General features: G+C 42.6%; 1 protein-coding gene and 1 long non-coding RNA gene across 6 annotated transcripts in view; one reads left to right on the plus strand and one right to left on the minus strand.

The window, feature by feature from the left end:
- FBXL18 (F-box and leucine rich repeat protein 18) overlaps positions 1 to 25,043 on the plus strand; it is a 342,104-nt gene that overhangs the window by 173,986 nt on the left and 143,075 nt on the right. The window lies entirely within an intron of this gene.
- Positions 5,403 to 25,043, minus strand: part of LOC140497093 (uncharacterized) — a 32,144-nt gene continuing 12,503 nt past the window's right edge. For 3 of the 4 annotated variants that reach the window (XR_011964528.1, XR_011964527.1, XR_011964529.1), the window contains 3 exons: positions 16,330 to 16,427; positions 11,394 to 13,894; positions 5,403 to 11,188 (listed from right to left, as the gene is read on the minus strand). This is a non-coding gene — a long non-coding RNA (uncharacterized lncRNA). The remainder of the gene's footprint in view (positions 11,189 to 11,393; positions 13,895 to 16,329; positions 16,428 to 25,043) is intronic. The other variant, XR_011964530.1, reaches the window with a different exon arrangement.

Below are 25,043 nucleotides of genomic sequence, written 5' to 3' on the forward strand. Positions count from 1 at the left end.
ATAAGGATTCCCAGCAGGTTGGTGGCACTATATAAATTTGTACTGCATATTTCCACTGAGCCACAATAAATTATCTTATTTTACATACATATAACTTCAAATAGTATCGATTCAAGTAATGCAACAATTTATAAGGTTTGTTATTCACACTAATCAGGACTTGGCTCTGTTTTCTCCAGTCGTTGACAGAGAGCCATACCTCTGGTTAGGGTGGGCAGATGTGATTGTTGCTGGTGGAAATTTTTTGAAAAATGTTCTGAGCAGCCAGGACCATTGAGTTGGTACCATCTGGGTCTTCCTTACATGATGATTAAACTGGAAAATGTCCATGCCAAACCAAGCTGAACTTTTCCTTTGGGGAAACATTTGCAGGTTCAGTTCTTGCCCTGGGCAACATTTTCAAAGGAAAATTTTTAGGAAATTCTGTAAGCTTTTCTGTAAGCTTTGTAAGGGTAGTGCCCACTCAGTGATTAAAGGTTCTTCCAAATGCTTTGAAAATTTTTTGGAAAGTCTTTGTAAGGGCTGAAGATGGGACCAAGAGGGAAGAAGTCATCTATTTTCTCACAGGATGCTATATTTAAATGTACTAAGCAAGGAGAAATGACAGGAAGATCATCTCTTGGTGCAGATATTCAAAAGGGAAGAGGTGTTAGTTATTTACATAGATACTTAATAGCAACTTTCACTCTATCCACTCTTCCCATCAATCACTGCCCCTCTGCATGCTCCCCTTAATCCTTCCTTCCATCTCCCCACCCAAACATCTCATCTAAACATTTTCCCCTTATTATCCCCTCTTTATTATTTCCCCTTCTCTCCTACCTCCCTCCTGCTGTCCTTCACCCTTTCATTCATTCACTTAGTAATAATAGTAATAGCTAACATTTATATAGCACCTACTATGTGCTTGGCACTGTGCAAAGCTCTTTACAATTATTATCTCACTTGTTTCTCATAAATAACCCCAAGAGGTGCTATTATTGTCGTGGTTTGTTTGTCCTTCATTCTCCAAGAGAACCAGTGACATCTGGAGGCTGATGTCTTGACTCATACGTGAGTTGGATTTAAGTGAGGCAGGGCTGTGCAAAGTCATCAGCTTCACTTTCTCCTCCAGAGTCATCAAGAGTCCAGTGGCAAGACATAGGTCAAGTCAACTGGTGATGGCCCTGGATGCAGTGGGAGACCTTGGCCTTTCTAAGCCAGGTCTTTTCTAGGTCTTAGTTTGTCTGAGGCAATGCCCATTCAGTGATTAAAGGCCAGGTAAGAACTGAGGCAAAAGATGGCCTAGTTTGCCTTTACAGAAGAATCACTCTGGGAGGGGAAGACAGGTGATATTATGATCGCCATTTTACAGATGAGGAAACTGAGGCAGACAGTGGGTAAGTGACTTGCCCAGAGTCACACAGCTAGTAAGTCTCCGAGGCTGGATTTGAACCCAACACTCTATCCACTGCACCACCTAATTGCCTATGAAATAGACATTTAGTAACTATTTGGTGTATTCATTCATTCAAATAATATTTACAGTTTTCTCATCTGGGATTGGATGGAAAGGTTACACTAAGTCAGGATTTCTTATTGGATAGATAGGTCAGTGAATTTGGATGGGAAAAAGATCTTTCATCTTTCCTTTCACTAATCTCTAATGAGCATTTCCCTTAATTGCTTAGAGATGTTGCTTTGAGAAGGGGTTCATAGGCTTTTGCCGATGGATTATTACTGATGGGGTCCATGACTTGTAAAGGATGCTTCATCAGAGGACCTTTTGGGTTCTTTACAATTCTGCTGGTCTATATTTCTAAGATACTCTATGCAAGATATAATGCAAGGCACTATGGAACTGAAGGATGAATTTTAAAAACATGATCCCTGCCCTTAAGGAGCTGACATAATCTTCTTCTTCTATTATCAGTTCTCTTCCATGTAGCACCCTTCTCCATTTTCTTCATTTTCTTTATCAATGAGTCCACCCTTCCTTCTCTGGACTTCCTACCATTCTGCCCCTTCTATCACCCTTCCTAGTTATGCTTAAAACAGGCTTCAGCACCTTCAGGGCCAATTTAGGGCATGTTCCGGCCTGCAGGAAAGGTTTGTGTGAGGTTTGGCATCTGTGTCAAGTGATTTTATTTGCAGCCTGGTCAGCAAGACCGCCAAGATCTTTGCGGCAGATAAGTACACCTCATTCTGCAAAGCCTTACAAAATATGCTTATGAGGACACAGTAGATCAGTGCTGCTGCTGCTGCTGAGAGCTTGGAGATAAACTGACCCTGGCAGGATGGCTCACAATGCAGGCATGCTCCTGGTCAAGAAACCAGAGGAAAGAGTGGAGATGGCTTAGCATAAACCTCCCTACTTTTAAAGAGACAACTCTTGGACACAGAGGGGAGAGAGAGAGACAGAGAGAGAGAGAGAGAGACAGAGAGAGAGATAGGCAGAGACAGAGAGACAGAGAGAGAGAGAGAAAGAGAGAGAAAGGCCTGGAGTCAGGAAGACCTGAGTTCTGATTTGGCCAAAGATACTCATTAGTTGTGTGATCCTGGGCAAATCACCTGACCTGTGTCTCCGTTTCCTCGACTGCAAAATGTGGATAATCATAGAACCTTATAGCCCCTATCTCTCAAGGATAAAATGAGATAATTTTTGTAAAGCACTTAGTATAATGCCCAAACATAATTTTGTTGTTGTTCAGTCTTTTCGGCAGCGTCTGACTCTTCCTTCTCCAGTTCATTTTACACATGAAGAAACTGAGAAATAGAGGGTGAAGTGGCCCAGGGTTTCACAGCTAGTAAGTGTCTGAGGCTGGATTTGAACTCAGGAAGATGAGTCTTCTTGATTCTAGGCCCAGGTCCACTGTGACACTTAGCTATCCTCTGGCACACAGTAGGTGCTCTATAAATATTTATTCCACCCTTGCTCCCTCCCAGTCCCAATGCAAGAAGCCAGCCTAGTGGATTAGTCTTTGAAGAGGCAACAGCACCATTCAGCAGGAGCCTGGTTATTGGCTGTCTCCTTTAATAAAAATTCATTATAATAACCAACATTTATATAGCACTTGAAGTTTCACAAAGCACTTTACATATGTTATCTCATTTGATCCTCACAGCAATTCTGTGAAAAAGATGTTAATACTTATCCCCTTTTTGCAGGGAAGGAAATTGAGGGTGAGATAAGTTAAGTGGCTTGTCTATAGTTAGTGTCTGAGGCCAGATTTGAACCAGTCTTCCAAAATCTAAGACCTGCTTCTATCCATACTGCTCAAAATAACAACAGTGATATATTTATATAGCCTTTAGGCTTAAAAGAGCTCTTCGCACAACAACCCTATGAGGAAAGTGAAAACATTATTGTCCCCATTTTACAGATGAGGAAACTCAGAGAGGTTAAATGATTTTTCCCGTAGTCACACAGCTAATAAATGTCTGAGGTGAGAGTTGGATTTGGCTGTCTGAACTCAAAATCCAGCATCGTTTTACACTGCACCACAATGTCTAGAAAAGGTCCCCTAAACATCACATAGATTGCCCAAATCTGACTGACCAGAAATAGAATATTGTAGATCTAACCTCTGTTGTTGATCTCTTCCATCATGCTGACATCCATGGGAACAACATTGAACAGATTCATTAGGACCATGGTGACAATTCTGTGTCAGACTATAATCATTTGTTTATTTGAAGCCAAATTCCCCTAGTTTATTAAAAGTCATTATACCTTGTCTGGAAGAGCTGATGTGTTTAATTTCATCGATGTGATTAAGTTACACACTCTTTGAATTCCCTAGCTGGGCAGGGAGTCCCTCCAGATTTTAACATGACAGTTCTCAGAGACCCTCATTGTCCCTGGACTAGCCAGCCCATGATTATCCTTCATAAGAAAACTGCAAACAGAATCCTAATTGAATTAGTTGAATGGTTTCTGACCATTACCAAGAATTTTAAAAACTCACTCAAATGAATTCATATAGCAGAGATGAGGCTGCTCAGGAGAGGGAGCACTGGCCTTGGAGGGACAAGAATTTGCTCTGTGGTCTCGGCTAAAGACCAGATAAACTGTGGCTTATCTTTTGGGCCTCACTTCCCTCCACCATAAAACAGAGACAATAATGCTTTTGCTACTTACGTCTTAGTGAAGATGTGGAGGTCACACTCTTCCCCAGCAGAATGTAAACTTCTTGAAAACAGGTCCTATTTCATCTTGGGCTTTATATGTTTAATAGCTACTTAGTACAGTGCTTGGCAAAATGGAGTGCTTAACAAAAGCTTGGCTGGTGAAATGATTGATAAATTAAGTAGATTATAGCAATAATAGCTAGCATTTATATGGTACTGTAAGGTTTACAAATCGCTTTACATTATTTTCTCATGTGATCCTCACAAGTCTGAGAGGTAGGCAACATTATTATCCCCATTTAACAGATTAGGAAACTGAGATAGGTTAGGTGACCAGCCCAGGGTCATAGAGCCAGTAAAGGTTTTGAACCTTTTGAAGGCAGGATTTGAACTCAGGGCTTCCTAACTCTGGGTCCATCATTCTATCCACTATACTGCCTACCTGAGTAGCATCTATAAAGGACTCTGTATATTTTACTTGTACTCAACAAATGTCAGTGAAAGAGAAGGTTTAAGTCTCAACTCAGAGCTGCTGACTAGCTGTGTGACCTTGGACAACTCACTTTATCTGACTTGTCTGTACAGTGGGCATAATAATGCTTTAAAAAGGATGTCACGAGAAAAGGCCTTTGTAAATCTTAAAGTTCTGTAGAAATGGCAGCCATTATTATCAGTGAGAAATTGTTGGCCTTTGTTCTTCCGATTGAACTTACCCAGCATTTTGAGTTCTAATCTCCCTAATTCTGCAGCCACAGCTGGATATAAAATGTTAGAGCTAGAAGGGATCCAAGTCCCACTTTTTTCTAAAAGCAACAACACAATTCACCTTTACTTTGGGGTTTACAAAGCACTTTTCTCCTACTCAGCAGTCCCAGGATGTAGGCTGGGCAAATATTATTCCCATTTTACAGATGAAAAAATTGAGGCACCCTCCCCACAGCCACTCCTTCCCCCTCCGAAAAGAGCAAAATTGCAAAAAACAAATACCTCAATACATATCTCCAGTCTGGCAAAACAATTCCCACGCTGGCCATATCTGAAGATGTTTGTCTCCTTCTGCGTCTTAAATTTATCTCCTCTCTCTCTCAGGAGGTGAAGAAGCATGTTTCATCTTCTTTTCTTTTGGAGTCATGGTTTATCACTGTGTTGGCTGGCATTCAGAGTCTTTCAAAGTTGTTTTCTTTGTAGTGATGTTATCATTGTATAAATTGTTTTCTTAGTCTTGGCTTACTCGGCTCTATATCAGTTCATAAAGTTCTTCCTACTTTCCTCTGAAATTATCCATCTCATCATTTTGTTTTTTAAAAATATATAATTTATTTATTTTTTCAGTTCTCCACATTCACTTCCACAAGAATCTGATTTCAAAATTTTCTCCCCATCTCTCCCCACCCCCCACCTCAGCACAGCACGCACCCCATCCACCCCTTCCTCTAGTCTGTCTTCCCTTCTATTACCCCCTCTTCTTCCATCTTCTTTCCCTCTATTTTCCTGTAGGGCAAAGTAGATTTCTATGCCCCATTGCCTGTATATCTTGTTTTCCAGTCGCGTGCTAAAACAGTTTTTAACATTCATTATTAAAGCTTTGAGTTCCATATTCTCTCCCTTCTTCCCTCTTCACCCACTTTCATTGAGAAAACAAGCAATTCACTATAGGTCATGCATGTGTAACAATGCAAAGTATTTCCATAGTAGTTATGTTGGGAAAGACTAACCACATTTACCTCTGTCCTATCCTGCCATCCATTTATTCCATTCTCTCCCTTCACCTGTTCCCGCCTCAGTAGTATTTGCTTCTGATTATCCCTTTCCCCAATTTGCTTTCCCTTCTGTTGCCTTCCCTTTCCCACCCCCTTCCCCCTTGCCTTCCTGCAGGGTAAAACAGATTTCCATTTCCAATGGAGTGCGTGTTGTTCCCTCCTTAAGCCAAATCCCATGAGAGTAAGGCTCACTTATTTCCTTTCATCTCCCCACTCTTCCCCTCCACTGTAAAAGCTCTTTCTTGCCTCTTTTATGTGAGATGATTTGCTACATTTTACCTCTCCCTTTCTCTTACTCCTAGTACATTCTATTCAACAGTAAATTTTATTTTTTAGGTATTCTCCCTTCATATTCAGCTCAACCTGTGCCCTCTATGTGTGTGTGTATATATGTATATATATATATATATATACACACACATACATATATGTATATATACACACATATACAGTATGTGTACACACCCATATATACACATACCTACACATATGTAACACACATGCATATATCCATATATACACATATATGTTTATTTGCATGTATATATGTGTATGCATGTGTGTATGCACACACATATATACATATATATATTTTTTTTCCTTCTAACTACCCTAATACTGAAAAAGGTCCCTTGAGTTACAAATATTATAATTCCATATAGGAATGTAAACAGTTCAACTTTAATGAGTTCCTTAAAGCTTCTCTCTCCTGTTTACCTTTTCATGTTTTTCTTGATTCTTATATTTGAAAATCAAATTTTCTGTTCAGCTCTGGTCTTTTCAACAAGAATGCTTGGAAGTCCTCTATTTCATTGAAATTCCATTTTTTCCCCTGAAGTATTATACTCAGTTTTGCTGTGTAGGTGATTCTTGGTTTTAATCCTATCTCCTTTGATCTCTGGAATACCATATTCCAAGCCTTCAGATCCCTTAGTGTAGAAGCTGCTAAATCCTGTGTTATCCCAATTGTATTTCCATAATACTGGTATTGTTTCTTTCTGGCTGCTTGTAATATTTTCTCCTTGACCTAGGAACTCTGGAATTTGGCTATAGTATTCCCAGAAGTTTTCCTTTTGGGATCTCTTCCAGGAGATGATCAGTGAATTCTTTCCATTTCTGTTTTACCCGATGGTTCTAGAATATCAGGGCAGTTTTCCTTGATAATTTCTTGGAAGATGATGTCTAGGCACCTTTTTTGATCATGGTTTTCAGGTAGACCAATAATTTTTAAATTATCTCTCCTGGATCTCTTTTCCAGGTCAGTTGTTTTTCCAATGAGATATTTCACATTGTCTTCTATTTTTTCATTCTTTTGGTTTTGTTTTATAATTTCTTCATTTCTCATAAAGTCATTACCTTCCATCTGCTCCATTCTAATTTTTAAAGAGCTATTTTCTTCAGTGAGATTTTGAACCTCCTTTTCCATTTGTCCAATTCTGCCTTTTAAAGCCTTCTTCTCCTCATTTGCTTTTTGGACCTTTTTTACCATTTGGGTTAGTCTATTTTTAAAGGTGTTATTTTCTTCAGCATTTTTTGGGGTCTCCTTTAGCAAGTTGTTGACTCACTTTTCATAATTTTCTTGCATCACTCTCATTTCTCTTCTCAGTTTTTTCTCCACGTCTCTTACTTGATTTTCAAAGTCCTTTTTGAGTTCTTCCATGGCCTGAGACCATTGCATATTTTTTTGGAGGCTTTGGATGTAGAAGCCTTGATCTTGCTGTCTTTCTCTGATGGTATGCTTTGTTTTTCCTCACTGGAAAGGGTGGAAGGAAATACCTTTTCCCCAAGAAAGTAACCTTCTATAGTCTTATTTTTTTCCCTTTGACTTTTGAGTCCTTTGTCAAGTGGAGGGTATACTACCCTAGACTTCAGAGGTTTTGTGCAGTTATTCTCTGAAATATCTCAAGGGACCAGTAAGTTCTCAGTTCCTCCAAGGTGGCACAATCAAGGGCACAAGAGGAGTAAACTCCTCTCCTGGTCTGTGCTCTGGTCTGTGAGCAACCACATGCACTCTTTTCTGTCCTGGAACTGCGAGTAAGATTCTCTCTCCACAGCTGCCACCAGCTCTGTGACACTAGTGCTCCTCCTCACCCCAGGACCACTACTCACGACTGAAACCCAGATTAGCCACTAGATTCCCCCACAGTCTTTAGTTTGAGGGCTCCAAAAGTGGATACTGCTACTGCAGTGGCTGCTGCTGCTACCCTGGGTCCAGGTCTGGGGCTAAGACCATGCTTCCCTCTCACCCAGGTGAAAGAGCTTTCTTACTGACCTTTGAAGCTATCTTTTGCATTTTGGGGTTGAAAAATCTAGAAACCACAGCAGCTGCCCATGATTCTGCACCCTGAAGCTTGCTCCAGTCTTGTCCATGCCATGCTGAGCCTGGTTCAATGGATCTTTCCTGTCAGCCTTCGAGGCTGTCTTGGGCTGGAAATCTGTTTCACTCTGTCATCTTGTGACTTCTGCTGCTCCAGAATTTGTTTAGAGTCATTTTTTACAGGTATATTATGGGCTATGGGAGGAGAACTAGAGCAGGTCTATCCTTCTACTCTGCCATCTTGACTCTGCCCCTTATCTCATCATTTCTTACAGCACAATAATATTCCATTACATTCATGTATCACCATTTGTCTATCAACTCCCCAAAAAGAAGATACTGCCTTAGTTTCCAATTCTTGGCGACCATAAAAAGAGCTTCTACAAATATTTTTGTACGCATAGATCCTTTTCCCCTTTGATTTCTTTGGGGGAAAAGGTCTAGTAGTGGCATAATGGGGTCAGACAATATATATATATATATATAGGGGAATTGTTCCAAATTGCTTTCCAGAATGGTTATATTTTGCTTTTTTTATTCATTCATTCAGCAAGCATTTATTAAGTATCTACTATGTGCCAAACATTGTACTAGGTGTTGAGATAGAAAACTAAACAGTCCCTGTTCTCAAAGAGCTTATGTTCTATTAGGAAACAACACCTATACAGAAAAATAAATAGAAAATATATGCAAAGGAATTTTGATGGGGGAAGGGCACTAATAATTATAAGGAGAATTTCCTACCTTTGATTGAAGTAACTAGAGATAAATACAGTGTTTTGGGGGGTGGGGTGGAGGTGGTGGTGGTGATTTATTGGTAATCGCTGACCTAGAGAAACATTCATCCTCAACCAACCTGTAGCAAAAAGTTGACCATTATTTCCTTTCTTACTAAGAGAAAAGGGCTGGCCTTGATTCTCAGAGTATCTTCTCTCAATATTTGCTTCTGATTAGTGAAGTATGAAAATAGCTACTTTAATACTCTCATCTGTGACCACCCGTGAGCATGACACAGGGAGCCCACCCAATGTCATTGACTCCTCCTTATGTTCTCTTGATATTACATGAATAGCAATTGAACACATATGTTGCCCTTCAATTGACTGGCCCTTTCACTATGGATTGGCTTGTTTTTTTTCTTTTTTTCTAGTAATACACGTCTTTGAATCATTTATGCTCCTTCTAGAGTATAATTTCTTATTTGTAATGGGTTCCAACCTGCTGATTTCCATCATGTTCTTCTCCATTGGACAACTCTTCATGGATTCAATTATATGAAAATAGCAATAGTGGAGAATGGGGTAGAGAGACAACTTTGTTTAGTAGAAAGAGTAGATGGGGAGTCAGAAAGGTTCTAGTTCTGATTTGACCAAATTATGGGACCTTCATCAAGTCACTTCCTTTCTCTAAGCCATAGTTCTTTCCTCTGTCAAATAAGGAGGTTGGGTTATATCAGATCTAAGGACTCTTTCAACTCTCACATTCTATTAATTAACCAATCAACAATCATTTATTAAACACTTATTATGTGCTGGGTACCCTGTTAAGCTCTGGGGATACAATCCAATTTTATGTTTCCAAGTCATTGGAAAACTGGGATTGTTTTGGGAGATCATTATTTAGTGCTGCCCAGAAAACCTCAGTCATATATTGAGCACCACATGTCACTAGAATATGATTCACTTGGATATACAGAGTAGTTTTCCATTTCTGCAGGACTGATTGTAACTGTGACTGTGGTATCTCACCTCTAGGCATTCATGGTACATTCAGTGAATCCGCTTCCTAAGTGAGATAGCCAGGAAGTACTGTGGCTATAGCACTGAGCTGAGAGTCAGGAAAATCTGAATTCAAATTTGATCTCAGAAACTTATGACTTCATGACTCTGGGAAAGTCACTTAACATCTCTCAGCCAAAATTTCCCCATCTGTAAAATGGGGGTGATAGCATCTGCCTCCCATTATCAGTTGTGGGGAGAAATTGAGATAATATCTTTAAAATACTTGGCACACCTTAAGGCTCTATGTAAATGCTAGCTCTTGTATTATAGTCATTAAGTAAGTAGACTAAGGATTTGGCTTAGTGTGTGTGTTGGACCCTTGCTTAGGTCCCAGCCAACCAGTTGTTTTTGAAAGAGGAGCCTGGAGGTGAATGGTTAAAATGGGGGAGAAAAATAAACCACATCGTTAACATGCATGCCATGTTTCTACAGTTAACATCACTGCAATACCATCTTTTCTGCAGCACAGAGAGACAGACAGATAGAGACAGAGTCCAAGAGACAGAGAGATAAAGACAGACAGAGAATGAATGAGAGATTGAGAGAAATTCTGAGAGACAGAGATAGAAATTCTGAGAGAGAGAGAGAGAGAGAGAGAGAGAGAGAGAGAGAGAAAGAGAGAGAGAGAGAGAGAGAGAGAGAGAGAGAGAGAGAGAGAGAGAGAGAGAGAGAGAGAGAGAGAGATGTTGCATTGTAAACTGAGCTTCTCCTAGGACCCTGGAAACATCAAGTGATTCTTTATGTGGCAATAGCTTTGGCCCTGCCAGTCTGGGCCCCAGGTCCCCCTCCCTTTCCCTCCCCAAGCCTGAAATTCCATCCATTTATCAAACATCCAGATAAGAGCCCTGGCTGGCCCTGAACCCTGGAATCTGTTCCAATCCGAGCCCATCGTCTCTCTGGAGGATTTCTTTCTTCTTAAATGGTGTTCAAAAGTACCCGGAGCTTTTGAAAAGAGGCCTGTCTCTGGAGACAGAGATTAAAAAGACGAGTGTGGAATTGGAGTTCTAGAATTGGCTTTAACTTTTTTTTCCTCCCCTCCTCCCCCCTCCCCAAATGGAGGAGAAGGCGGCCTAGAGAGTGTCGTGCGAGGCATTCTTGTTATTCTCCTCATGCAGCAGGAAACATTTCTGTGAGTATAATGTATCACATGGTGAGATCCTGGGTTAGCTCTAATTGCTTCTATTTGCATAATGAAGCTGGACTGAGCATCCTGCTGGTATCTGAAAGGAGAAAATCAAAATCAGCTCCAGGTAAACAGGCCCCCCCCTTCCCCTCCCCCTCCCCCTCGGAATTCTGTCACTTGCTTCCTCAGTTAATGCTGAATACAGGATTCTTCCTTCCTTCCTTCCTTCCTTCCTTCCTTCCTTCCTTCCTTCCTTCCTTCCTTCTTTCCTTCCTTCCTTCCTTCCTGTCTTTCTTTCTTACCTTTCCTCTCTTCTGAAGCAGACAGTGAAGCAAGCCTTGGAAATCTACTCTCTATTAATCAGACTTAGCACCGAGCCGCACCCAGGTACAGATTTCCTTCATCAGATAGGGCACAGAGGCTGGAATTCTTTTTTGGGGGGGTGGGGAGGGGTGGGGAGAAGAGGAAAGAAATGGTTCAAGGGATCTGTCAGGATGGGCAGTTGGGCTCCAGGTGTACTGATGGCCAGAATCAGGGTTTGCTTGGCATTTGTACTTGCTGCAAACAGTTATTAGCAGGAGGCAATTATGCAGAGTATGTGTTAGGTTCTTTCTTTCTTTTAAAGGAATTGTAACCTGTGGGAGGCAAAATGAAGTTTAGAAATCGGCTTCAAAGGAATCAGGCTCTCTGCTGGGAATTGGTACAGATCTAATCCTGGCTTGGAAGCAGCTCTTAGCGTAGAGGAAGGCGTGCCCAAATTTCCCCAGTTTCCAAGCTCCATTTACCCTGGCATGACTGCCGAGGACCACAGTGCTCAAAGGCCCAGGTGCCAATGCTTCTTAGACTCCAACACCTCAAAGGTTCCTTCTAGCTCTCAAAATTTCATATTCTTATTACTCCAACAAGGAAGGAGCCTCAGCCTTTGGTCATTCCCCTCCAGGCCACTGGAGGGTCTAGTCTGATAAGGACCATGCACCTTTGCTAAGACTAGAATTTATTTTTCTTTCACATTCTCTCTCTCTCTCTCTCTCTCTCTCTCTCTCTCTCTCTCTCTCTCCCCTCTCTCTTTTTTAGCCAAAAACAAATGGACTTTATGTGCACATTGCCCTATTCTGCACCATTGGAGAAAGGTAGAGGAGAAGGGCATCTGACTAGAGGCTAGGATGATATAATCAGGCACTCTCCAGTCATCTGAGGAAGGGTTCTATGTTGATTTTGGCCACCATCATTTTTCTTCTGGCCCATTTTATACCATTGATGAATGGTGTAAAAATGCATTATCTTCCTCCAACCAGTGGCCTGAAATATCTATCCGACCCATACCCTCAGTGGAATGCTGTGACAAGACCTTTGCACTCAGAATATCTTTGGATGATGCAGGGCCAGGAACTAAAGAGATTAAATTTAAGATCTGCCTGGTCTTAATATTGGGATGGCCAAATCCTAGCAGACTGTCACTGATTCAACCCTGCATTTGGGGGTCCAGGCACCCACAATTGTTTTTTAAATCTAATTCAACCTCCTTCATTTTACAGATGAACAAAATGAAGGCTCAGGGAAGTAAAATGACTTACTGAAGGTCACAAAGGTAGCTTGCATTAGAGTCCATGCTCTTTCTTTCTGCTGTACCACAAGACTTCCCATATGGATATGACCTCCTAGAACAAGGTATGAAGTCATTGCCATTTGAACCATAGAGTCTCAGAGCTGAAAGGCATGACCTGGGCCTTAGAGGTCATCCAAAGCAGGGGTTCATAACCTCGGGGTCTGTGGTCCACCAAGGAGGTCAGTGGATCAATGTTTTTTGGGGAGGGGGTCTGTGAACTTGGGTAGGAAAAAAATTACAACTTTATTTTCACTAATTAACTTCTAATTGAAATCGAGAATTTCTTCAATTACAAACAATATAATATAGACAACAAACATTTTGTTTGTTGTAAGATAACAAACTTTATTCTGCAAATGGTCCCTAGCCTTTTTCCCCAAGAGTCCATGACACAAAAAGCATCTAACACAACTCTCCCATTTTAAGGCAAAGAAAAGTGGAGCATAGAGCAATGGAGAGAGCATTGGATTTCAGTCTGAAATCTCTGCCACTTATCTACCTATGTGACCTTAGACAAGTTGGAGGTCCTCGGTTTCCTTATGTATAAAACGAGAAAATTAGACCAATAATGACCTCTGGAGCCTCTGCCGGCTCTAATCTGCCAATCCTATGAGACTTAAGAGAAGTCTAGTCTAGCTAGAAGTCAGATGATCTGGTTAATGGCTAGGGATGGATTTTGCCATCCCCTCAGCTAACTTCCATGCTGAAGGGAACTGTTTCTCTGCATTCCTATTCCCTTCCACCTCCATTATCTGCTGTAGACTTGACAAGGCCTGATACTAGTTAAGAAGAAAGTGGGCCCAGCAAACAATGGAAGATCAAAAGCCCATGGCAACCTGACCTCTCCAAATTTAGCTGGGGGCTAAGGGGTTGCAGACCCTCAGATACTGATTCCAGCTTCCACAGGAAAGGGGGTCAGGTGAATTAGAGAGTGAGGCAAATCATCCTGGCTGACGGGATGGGACTCTTTGCCCACTGAAGGTCCGTATTTATTTGTCTCTCTTCTCCCATGAGAGCTGCTGATACATGGCTTATTTTCACCAGGACCCCGGGGATGGGGTGGAGGTGGTCACATATTACTTGAAATAACCAGCCTTCTTCCTGATGAGATCCACAGGATGCTGAGAGTGTCTTCTAAAATGGCAGACTGCATGCAACTGTTCTCAGTTGTAGCTTGGTCTATACTAATGAGGATTCCTGAAACAAAAATTTCAAAGATTGCTTCAGAGGACTAAGCCAACAAAAAAGCAACAGTAAACAAAGGTACTAAGTGGTTCCTTTTTTCAGTGAGACAATTGGTGTTATCCTTTATGATCCAGCTGCAGAGAACTCCCACCCCCAAATCTGACCGTTTTTTCTAGGCCCCCTTAGACCGAACATTTTTCACTGAATAAGCTGAGTGGAATACTGCCTAAGTGTGGGTACAGGAGCACCACAACGGAAATACTCAACTGCAGTTGCAGTCCAGGCAAGGGAAAGACTCAGGCTCCCATGCAGAAATCACAAACATCAGTGGCAAAGAGCATGTCACCTGGATGGATCACAAGGCTTCATACAGGATAGGGTCTCTAAGATCCTCTAACAGAACTATAACTAGGGTGGTGTGATCAGGGCTTTGTCCTAGAACACTAAAATTTGGAGGGTGCTGCCAGAACTTGCAAAGTCCCTTGGTAGCACAGAAACAATAGAGGTTACCAACAAGTTTGCAAGAATAGTAAGGGTAGGAAGCTATAACAGAATGTTCTTTCCACCCCCTCCACCCTATGGCACTTCAAATGGGCTTCTCAGTCTAACCCTGCCCTGCTCCCCTTCCTTTCATGCTGCTTGCCCCAGTCGAGCTTGTGGTGCTGTTAGGCACACCTCTGGCTTTCTCACCTAGACAAATGCCCTAGGGAACTATCACACTGTCCAAGTGTGTTCTCCTAAGATTCATCCTTTTACCTGATTGAGGGAGTCAAGGTTCAGGCTGGGCCAAGGCTTGCTGCCACCTTGCCTTTTTATACTGACTCATCCTGGCCTCTGGCATCTTTTCTGTTCTCTGAGTCTTCTCCATTTATGCATCACTTTTGGCTACAAACTGCCACTCTGAGTCAGGGACCTTCTATTGTCCACCTGACTCCTTGCTGATGGGGGAGGTGGGGGTGCAGCAGTGGCACAGCTGGATTGGGAGAGAACATTTAAGGTCACTGATGTTTTAGCTCAGACATGTTTAGTCTAGAGAAGAGAGGACTTTGGGGGGTTGTGATAGCCATCTTTAAATATTTATAGGATTATCATATGGAAGAGGGATTAGATTGACTTATTGTGCTTAGTTCCGGAGGGGAGAACTAGTGCTAATGGGTGGAAGCTACAAAGAGGCCATATTTCAGCTCTGCATAATGACGAATATTGTAACAATTAGAGGTGTCCACAAGCAGAACAGACTTTTTCAGCAGATAGTGAGCTTCCTGTCACAGGAGGTGGGCAAGAAAGTCGAGAGCTAATCGCTTGTTAAGGATGTCATAGAAAAGATTCATCCATCTACCAGCTGGACTAGATGACATTGAAAGCCCCTTCTAGCTCTATGAATTTCTTATTGTTTTATGCTGTCTCACATCTGGTTAATCAGCCAACATCAATAATAGCTAATATTTATATAATTCTGTAAAGTTTGCAAAATGCCTTACTCAGATCTCATCTGAGCTTCAAAACTGCCCTGTAATGTAGATACTCTTATTATCCCCACTTTACAGATGAGAAAACTGAGTCAGACAAAGGTTAAGTGACTTATGTCATATGTCTGTGTGGCATGTCAATCTCAGGTCTTCCTGACTCCAAGTCCAGCATTCTATCTGCCTATGCTGCCTGGCAAGCCCCAGGGATAATAAGAAATGTATTTGGTGGAACCTCTTGGATGGTTTTGGTTGATGGGAAAGGGGCTTTTTTTTTTCCAGTTTAGGGATTGCCTTTCTTCTCTTTCTGATAAAGTAGAAGAAGAGACAATTCCCTTCAAGCCCCACTCTCTGGTCTTAGGACTTCGATAACCCTTCCCCTACACCTTCCCCCACAATGCACTTGCCTTTAGATGCACAGAATAAATATATTTTTCTTTGGTGTTTTTGATTTGGTTGTATGGCCTCTGTGGCTTGTGTGTATGTGTGTGTGTGTTTAACTGTAAATCCTTCAAAGGCTTATAAAAGGGTTGGTATTGGTTAGTATTGTTTAGTGAGACTGGGCCAGGACCATCCCTCATTGTTTCAGTACAACACTAAAACAAATCAGACCCCTTTGAGTTGAGGAGGAGGAGTTTAAACTGACTATTCCTATAAGCCTCGGGTTTTTTTAAGGCCTGCTGGCAAACCCAACTCACCCCTTTTCCACTTGGCTCCCTAATTATAACAGGCAAGATCACAGAATCATATATGGAGAGCTAGATGTGACTTTGAGGGTCACTGAGTTCCTCCTCCCCCCACTTGCATTTTCTAAAGCTAAGGCCTCAGATAATAAGTGGGGGAGGGGAAGTTGAACATAGGAATTCCAAATCAAGTACTCTTCCCACTGTACCTAAAACAGTGCATCTCAGGTCAATCCTAGGTACAACTCTAGGTGTTCGTCCTAGCCTTGGGCAGCCTCTGGCCTCTACAGGGACTTACCTGGTGCTGCTTGAAACTGCAGCCAAGCTGAAATATCCCAGTTCTCCCATTTCTACACTGATTGGAGTTTCAGGAGGCAGGGAATATTCAGCAAAGTCCTGTACACAAGAGAAATCACCAGTCTATCTTAGGCATGGGAAAAGGTTGGTCTCTTCACTCCTGATATAGAGAGAGGGAGAAGGATGCATTCTTCTTCACCAGGAAAGAGGATGGTGCTTTACTTTCTGGGCCCTACAGCAGCCCCACTGGAGTGGGAGGAGATGAGGGGGTGAGAGAGAGACAGAGAGACAGAGAGACAGAGACAGAGAGACAGAGAGAGAGAGAATTAGAGAGAGAAAAAGAGAGTGTGTGAGAGACAGAGAGACAGGGGGAAGGGCTACACAGATGCCTTAGTGTTTTTTCCAGGGTTTTAAAAGCATTAATTATTTTTTAATTCATGTCAACATGCCCCACAGCTCCTGCAAAGAGCCCCCTTTTCTGAATGTTAGAAATACATCCAGCCATTAGCAAGGAAAACCAGGATGGAGATGGGGCACTAATGGTTGGTCAGTTTTGCATTAACCTTGGCTGGGAATTGGGTTAAGTTGATCTTTCAGAAACCAAATCCCCTAGCACAGAAGTGTTCTTCCCCCTTTCCCTCTAGCTCCATCCTGGGTCTCAGGGTTTGTTCCAGAGCCCTGCATCTGTTTCTATGGTGATGGTGGAGTCAGGTACCAGTGGGTGTCGCTAGAGTCTATGGAATAGATGGGCTAGCTCCCGGGGAGAGTGGTGGATTTAGGAGAACTAGCAAAGACCCTAAACATAGGCTTTTGGATTCCTTGTATAAACAGCCTTACTGTACAACAGCAGTCCTTTTTTATCACAGCTGTGCTTACCATGCGTATTTATGCGTTCTTCCTTGGCTGCCATTGTCCCAGCACTTAAAGCTTTCCATGTGAAAACACACACACACACACACACACACACACACACACACACACACACACACACACACACCCCCTCACAAAACACATAAAGCCCCTTTTAAGATCTGAGTGGATGACCAAGCTTTCCTCAGCTCTAGGAGGTCATTTCTTCTGGGTTCTGGCCCCAAAGGTAGAACTGGAGAGGTTGTTGACTACTCAGTCCCTGGATATATAGGAATCTTTTGAGGGTCCAGTTCTCCTGAACCAACATGACCTAGAACAGAAGAAATGCACTTGGTAGACTCTTCCACAAATTTGCTGCCATGACCTTGGGACAATTTCCTTCTCCTTCCAGGCCTTCTTTTCCTCCTCTGTAAAATGAGGGGGTTAAATTAGACGTTCTCTAAGGTCTCTTTTATCTCTAATAGGACATCTGGTGCTACCTCACCATGATCTGCTGTAACAGGATGGAAATGAGAAAGTTGAGACACCTAGCAATGACCTTTGTGTCTTGGCTGAGTTAGAAGAGGCCCTGGTCAAAACAGGGAGTGTTTCACTAATACACTTGTTAGTGAAACTGTGAATTGGACTAGCTGTTCTAGAGATCCATTCTTTAAATAATAAAAGAAAAGTGACTAAACCGCGTAGGCCCTTTGACCCAGCAATCAACACCACTCCTGGGACTATGCTCTGGTAAAGTCGAAGACACAAACAAAAATATAATATATGCCAAAAGCTCCATAGCAACCCTCTTCGCAATCTCCTAGGACCATAGATTTAGAGTTGGAAGGGATCTTTGTAGCTAGCTAGTCCAACTCCATTATACAGAAGAGAATTTAAGTGACTTGCCTAAAGGTAAGAGGCAGAGGAAGGTTTTGACCCCAGATTTTCTGACTTCAGATTCATTGTTTTTTTCACACTGTACTACCCTTGAAACAAACAAAGTGGGTACCCGTCTATAGGGGACTGGCTAAAAATAACTGTGATATATGAATGTAATGTGCAGGAAGAAAGGATAAATATAAGGAATTCAGAGACATGTGGGTATATTTCTGTAGATGTACAAAACAAAATAATAGTATATATAGCAACATAAATGCAAAGATCACTAAAAGGGAGTCAGACTGTGTAATTGAAAAAAAAAATGATGATCCCAAAGAACAGATGATAAACCATACATGCCTCCTTACTCTCAGAAAAGGTGGGGGACTACTAGGGCAGAACGTTGTGTATATTATCAAATGTAGTCACTGTGTGGAGGGTTTTTGCTTAACTGTTTTTCTTTGTTATGATGGTGGGTGGGGGAGGAAAATGACTCTGATACAAAAGAGAAAGGGCATCAGTAATATAAATGTGTACATATACATGTATATGTGTATATATACATATATATATATATGTATGTGTATTTTTTTTATCCTGAAAGTACTGGCACCTTGCAGACTCTCAGGTCATTCTGTTGAAACACCTCTGAATTGAGTGATATGGGGAAAGGATCACCATGGAAATAGCATGATGTAAAAGTAACAGTGTGGGAATCAGGAGACCAAAGTGCTAGTCTTGGCTACATGATTCAGGAAAATTCATTTCTCCTCTTTGGACATCATTTACCCCATCTGTGAAAATGAGTGATGGGAACTGGATTTGGAGTTAGGGAGACCCCTGTTTAAAACTGCACCTCAAATACTAGCTGTGTGACCCTGGGCAAGTTACTTAACCTCTTTCATTCTCATTTTCTTTGGGTGTAATATGAGGGGGAGGGTGGACTCAATGACTTTATGGGACCCTTCACCTCTAAATCTATGATCTTGGATGTTCCTTTCTGTCTTGAAGTTCCAGCACTCAATGAGTTCTTTTTCTCCTTGACCCAATAATCTCTGGACAGCACCACGGTATGATGAGTTTAGAATTGGTTCCCATACCAGCTCTTGTCTTTGGTAGAAGATGGTGTTGAAGGGTTAATTTCCATGCACTACAAATAGCAAATAAAGCCACCATGGACTTAGGCACCAATCACTCTGCTCTATGTATAAGGTTGCCTTTTACTGTTTAAGTCTCAACCTCTTGGTCCCCTCATCAATGCTGAGGCTCCAGTCATGGCTTAGACATCCCATCGGTGAGTTTGTCATCAGCCTCATCATAGTTCCATCTTCAAATGTTAGAGCTGAAGGAGACTTTAGAGATAAGCTAGTAGAGAGATGAAAAGTGACTGGGCCCAAGTCACACAGTGAAGGTCAGACTCGCACCTTCTCATTCTAGAAACTGTTTTCATTATACTCTGCTGTTCCCTTCATTCTTTTATTATTTCATGCTTACAGCCCCCCAGCTCCTGAAGGGCAAGGACTGGGGCTTCCCTAGGTGCCACTGGGTGCTAGATCATGGTAGCAAGGCTGGGTGGAAGAAGCAAAGAGACAAATTCAGACTTGGTGTAAGGAAAACCTTCCTCATGATGAGAACTATCTAAGAATGGAATGGGCTGCTTCAGATGACAGTGGGTCACCCTTGACCTTCAAGCAAAGGCTGGATGGATACTTGTTGGTTATTACAGAGAGAATTACTTTCCAGTTATGAGGTAGATTAGATGGACTCTGAGGCCCCTTCCAACTCTGAGATTGTGTGCCCCTGGTGACTGGTGAGTAATTAACCACGGTGAAGCTGGGAATCTCTAAATGACAGGTCATTCTACACCCTAGAAATGTTGTTAAATCTAGGAGTAAGCTGGGATTGGTTCTTACTTCTTTAGGTCTTTGGGGATGCTGAGGATGGACCCTCAGGAATAATCCCAACAGAGATGTTTACAGTATCTCTCCCCTAAGGAGGTGCCAAACGCTTTGCTTTCATAGGTGCCCAAATTCTCACCACATTATTAATCCCATTTTATAGATGGGGAAACTGAGTCAGCTGAGCTTGTATGCCACCTCACAAAGAACTTGAGGTGATGTCATTGCAGTGGAGTCAGACTTCACTGGCAGTTCCATTCTCCATAGTGCATAAGCCAACTGAAGGATTTTTAATGTATTTGGCATCAAATCTGAAGTGTTTGGGACTGATTACATCAGGGCGGTCCCATTCTGAAGGTGCTTCCATTAGACCTTGGCATTAGATTGCAGGTAATAGATACAGCAAGCGAGCAGGTTATTACCATCCCCCCGGGACTAGATTAATCAACGCCTCTCACCCTTCCCCCAGCACACACACACGCTGCTATCCTCTGAACACATCACTGCCTTCCTGAGGAAAAGTGCTGAGTCTAGACCTTTTCCTAAATGAGTGCCTTCTGCAAACATCATTAGTTTATTTTTCTATAGAAAGAAAATTAAAGTTAAGGAGAAGGGTTGGCGAATTTACATGGGCAGGGAATGGATATTACACTGTTCCAGGGACAAATCCAAGAAGAAAAAACACAACAAAATTTCTTGATTCATTTCCAAGAGGCTACGGTCTTCCAGTTCTGTCTTGGCCAATCCTATTCTTACTATATAAGTGAGGGGATAGGGGGAGCCCCTCATCTCAAAGGTTTTGGACTTGGTGCTCTGCCTCTTGCCCAAACCCCTATCTTGGCACTGTTAGAGAAATATGGGAGTCTGATGGATAAGGGGCTATGAATGAGGAAGGGGCTCCACAGTCCTTTTTTCCTGTCCTTCCTTGGAGTTAGTGCCCACATTCTTTCTTAATCTCCCCACTCAGGTCAACGCCAAACGTTTCAACTCAAGCGACCCCTGGGCAAATGGTGCCCTGAGTGTGGAAGATTTTTCTTCTCTCATCCACCCTCTTAGGAAATTGAACCTTGCAGTTACCTGCTCTGGGCAGCCCTGAATATGGAGAACAGACCCTTCTTGGCTCCTATGATGGCATGATTCATAGATGAGCCTCCCCCCGCCAAGGTCCAGGTCACTGGTGTCAGAGCAATCAGAGATGAAAAACCCAAGAGGCCAATTCATCCATCTCTCCGCCGAGCAAGGGCCCTGATGTCATGTCCTTGGGCCCAGTGGAAAATAGGCCATATGAAGAACAAAAGTGCAGATGAAGCCAACATTATCCTGTGAGGGCATTTAGAGGGAAAAAGAAAAATCCATTCCTTGCAATGTTTGGATAGTATGGGATGGTTCTAACATTCACAACTTGAGATGGAAAGCAACTCGAATCTTTCTAATCCAGCTCTCACCTGCCTGACTCAGGGTTGTTTTGTTTGTTTGTTTGGTTTTTTTGGTGGGGATGCTTGTTTTTTAACTGCCAGGTAAATGAGTTTCTAATAGGTACATTACCGTGAATAATGGTGTTTCCCAAGTGGCCAGTTAGGTTAATTATAGGTGTGTGTTCATTAGGGAAATCCCCAGGGACAAATGTTCCACCCTCTGTCCAATGGGGAATAGAATGATTTGAATCCAAACTAGGTTTTGGGAATATTTGGTAGGGGTAGAAGCAGGGTGTGGCAACTGACACATCAGTCTTAGGCCCACAGACTGAGGGAGCTGAAGAGGGAAGACACTGGATGTCATCCAAACTTTTCAGACAGTGATTCCTCCAGGAGAAAGGAGTGCCCCTTATGGAATCATTGCCTCAGGTCTAGGAAGGTCCCTAAGGCCTAATGAAGATAATCCTTAACCTCACATACCACATACCCCAAGACTGAACCTCTTGGATACCAGAGAAGCTCTCTTAGGGACCTGCTGGTATGCCACACAGTACAATAACATAGGCATTTCACAAACATTTTTTAATGTCTGCTAATATTAAAGGCACTGCTGTTCCGTTCATGTCTGACTTGTCGTGACCCCATGGGTTTTCTTGGCAAAGAAACTGCCATTTCTTTCTCTAGCCCATTTTACAGATGAGGAAACTGAGGCAAGCAAGGTGAAGTGACTTGCTCAGGGTCACACAGCTAGTGAGGCCAAATTTGAACTCAAGAAGATGTCTTCCTGACTCCCGGCTCAGCAGTTTGTGCACTATGGCACCACCTAGTGACACTAGGTAATCCCAAAATGAGTAAGACACAGTGCCTGCCCTCAAGGGTTTTACAATCCTGTTTAGGAAGAGAAGGCTTATACACAAATAGCTGGGCAGCCTGAGTGAGCTCCTATCCATTGATTAGGTGCTTAGTATTCAGATCTTAGGCTCTGAACTAGAGCAGGAAGGAGTCTTAGAGGTCTTCCATTTCAACCTTTCCTTTCATAGATGAGGGAAACTGAGGTTCTGAAGGTTTAAAACTGAGGTCATAGATAAGCAAGAAGTAGCCAGGCCGGGATTCACATACAATGCTCCAGTACTGGCGAGAGCTCCCCTCTGGTGAGGATAAATGATGAATCTATCCTTCAAGGAAGGATGAACAAAGCACTGGGCTAGGTGCTGGGACGCAGAGCTGAAAGCCAGGTGATCCCTGATCTCAAGGAGCTTATATTCTACTAGGGGAGCTCTGTGTGTGTGTGTGGTACGTGTATGTGGTGTGTATGTGTGTATGTAGGTATGTGGTATGTGTGGTATATGTATATGTGGTGTGTATGTGTGTATGTGGTGTGTGTGTGTGTGGTATGTGTATGTGGTGTGTATGTAGGTGTGTGGTATGTGTATGTACGTGTGGTATGTATGCATGTATGTGTATGTGTGTGGTATGTGTGTATATGGGGTGTATGTGCGTATGTGGTGTGTGTATGTGCGTGTGTGATATGTATATGTGGTATGTGTGTGGTGTGTGTGTGATGTGTATGTGTGTGTGGTGTGTGTATATGTGTGTGTATGTGTAGTGTGTGTGTGTGTGTATAACAGAGAAATAAGTACCAGTTGTATACAAGGCGTGTATTGGAGACAGTTCTAACAACTAGAGAAATGATTGTTAAATTTTCAGTGTGAGCATTTACACGTCTGAAATTGGCAAACGCTATAGGGCTTGATTTACTGTTTTGTTGATTGTCTAGACTTAAGAAAGTGATGGAGAAAACATTAATATTTCAGATTAAACTTAAAAGTGTCTCCTCTTGTTGTTCTCCTTCTTCTCCTTCTCGTTCTTTCTCCTTCTCCTCCTCCTTCTTCTTTTTGGACAGCCAGTTGTTAAGTATTGACAAGCACATTCAGATAGTTTAGTAACAATTTGGTAAAATCAAGAAAGGCCTTTTGTGCATAGAAGTCTTTGAATGGAGGCTTGAAGTGAGTTAGGGATTTCTTTTTCTTTTTGGAGGCAATCGGAGTTAAGTGACTTGCCCAGGGTCACACTGCTAAGTGTCTGAGGCTGGATATGAACTCAGATCCTCCTGATTCCAGGGCCCATGCTGCCCCAGAGCTAGGAGTTTTAAGAGGCAGAGATGAAGAAAGAGAGCATTCCAGGCATGAGGCTGGAGATGAAATGTCTTAGACTGAACATTAAGTGAGCCAGCTGGGTTGGACTGTAGCATGGGTGGGAGGTGGAGAGTCGGGAAGGGGAATATGTCATTAGCCTGAGAAGATAGGCTGAAGTCAAACTATGAATGATTTTAAATGCCAAACGAAAGATTTTATTTTTATCCTAGAAGTACTAGGGAGCCACTGGAACTGCCTGAGCCAGGGAGTAACTGACTGGTCAGATCTGGGCTTCAGAATTTCCATTGGTATCTGTATGGAGAATGGATTGGAGCAGGGAGGGGCCAGAGGCAGGGAGATCACTTAAGAGGAGACCACAGTATTGTAGGTGAGAGGTGGAGTGTCTAACCTCAGGTGAGGGAAGGGCTTCCAAGAGGAGACATTTGACTGGGCCTTGGAAGAAAGAGAGGCTTTCAGTGGACCAAGACTGGGCGCAGGAAATAAGGGACTAGATCCTGAGGCTGAAGTTCCAAGAGCAGTCTGGCTGACTAGGCCCTTAGGCAGCAGTGAACAAGGAAATGCCACCACAGGTGTCTCTTGCATCTCCTTCTCCTGCCAAGATACTTCATCATGAGGAACATGATGTCCTCAGCAGGGGCTGGCCGCTCTATCTGGAAGGCCAACCAACAGTCATAAAAAGGGAGAGCATCAGAGTCATGACTCCTGGGTATCTCTCCTAGGGCAAAAAACAAGCTCCTTAAGGTTTCCCTCTACTTAATTTACAGCAGAAAATTTATATCCTTTCCAGCTGCAGCAACATCCTGAATGCTAGGCTTGGACTATGCTTATCTGACCCATCCTTGAGAAGGAGGGAAATTTGATTAAAGATGATGATAAAGTACCCTAATATATTGCCTAAAGAAAGTGCAGAGAGACAGTGGTGACTTTGTTCACTCTTTAGATGTCTGGTCTAGTATGTGCTACTGCCACCATAATCAAGGAGGCGTGGGGACAGGAAGGCAGCTCAGTCACAATGGGAATACCAATCTCTCCCTGACTCTGAGACTGCCGTAGGAAGCACAGATGAGCCTAAGAGCCTTGGCCTCTGGGATGCTATTAAAACAGTTCCCAAACTGTGCTTATAGAGCTAAGTAGGTTGAAGGTGCTCAGGAGGACCAAGTGAGATCTCATGGCAGGTCCATCAGTACCACCCTCTGGGTAGCTTTGTTGTGTGCACATATGTGCCCCTGACAAGACTCTTATTCATTGTGTCACTGTATCCTGTTCTAAGCACAGGATATACCAGAGGGCTGGGCAGTGAGGATTCTGGGACCTTGCCAACATCTTTTAAACCCTCCCTGGTCTCTCAGGTGTGCCTGTGCTGGATCCTGTGGAACCCCAACATATACCTTAGCCACCACAAACCTTAAGAGCCAAGCTAGATTTCCTCTTCCTACCCTCAGTTTCTTTAAAATACTGATTTAGCACCTACTGTTTAGAAGGCAGCATTAGGCAGTTTGGGAACTACAAAGAAATGGA

This window comes from Notamacropus eugenii, chromosome 3, assembly GCF_028372415.1.
Source record: "Notamacropus eugenii isolate mMacEug1 chromosome 3, mMacEug1.pri_v2, whole genome shotgun sequence".
In the NCBI taxonomy this organism is placed as follows: domain Eukaryota; kingdom Metazoa; phylum Chordata; class Mammalia; order Diprotodontia; family Macropodidae; genus Notamacropus; species Notamacropus eugenii.